Raw genomic sequence first — 506 nt, 5'->3', positions numbered from 1 at the left:
GCATGGCCGAATGGCCAGCCCTCTCCATGATCAAGTGACCGAATAGTCAAGAGATTAAACTGTCAAAAGATGTCTAGTACAATAGATAAATGTTCTATTTATAATAAACTAGCTCCTAGGGTTTACATGAGTAAGTAATTGATGTATAAATTCACTTCCGGGGCCCACTTGGTGTATGTTTGGGCTGAGCTTGATCAATCCACGAGCTGAGGCTTCTCTTGGAGTTGAACTCCGAGTTATGACGTGTTTTGGGCATTCAACTCCGGATCATGACGTTTTTTTGGCGTTTAACTCCAGACAGCAGCATGAACTTGGCGTTCAACGCCAAGTTACGTCGTCTTTCTTCGAATAAAGCATAGACTATTATATATTGCTGGAAAGCTCTGGATGTCTACTTTCCAACGCCGTTGAGAGCGTGCCAATTGGAGTTCTGTAGCTCCAAAAAATACATTTCGAGTGCAGGGAGGTCAGATTCCAACAGCATCAGCAGTCCTTTTGTCAGCCTT

This window comes from Arachis duranensis, chromosome 5 (assembly GCF_000817695.3).
Source record: "Arachis duranensis cultivar V14167 chromosome 5, aradu.V14167.gnm2.J7QH, whole genome shotgun sequence".
Taxonomy (NCBI): Eukaryota; Viridiplantae; Streptophyta; class Magnoliopsida; order Fabales; family Fabaceae; genus Arachis; species Arachis duranensis.
Note: the sequence above shows the minus strand (reverse complement) of the source record.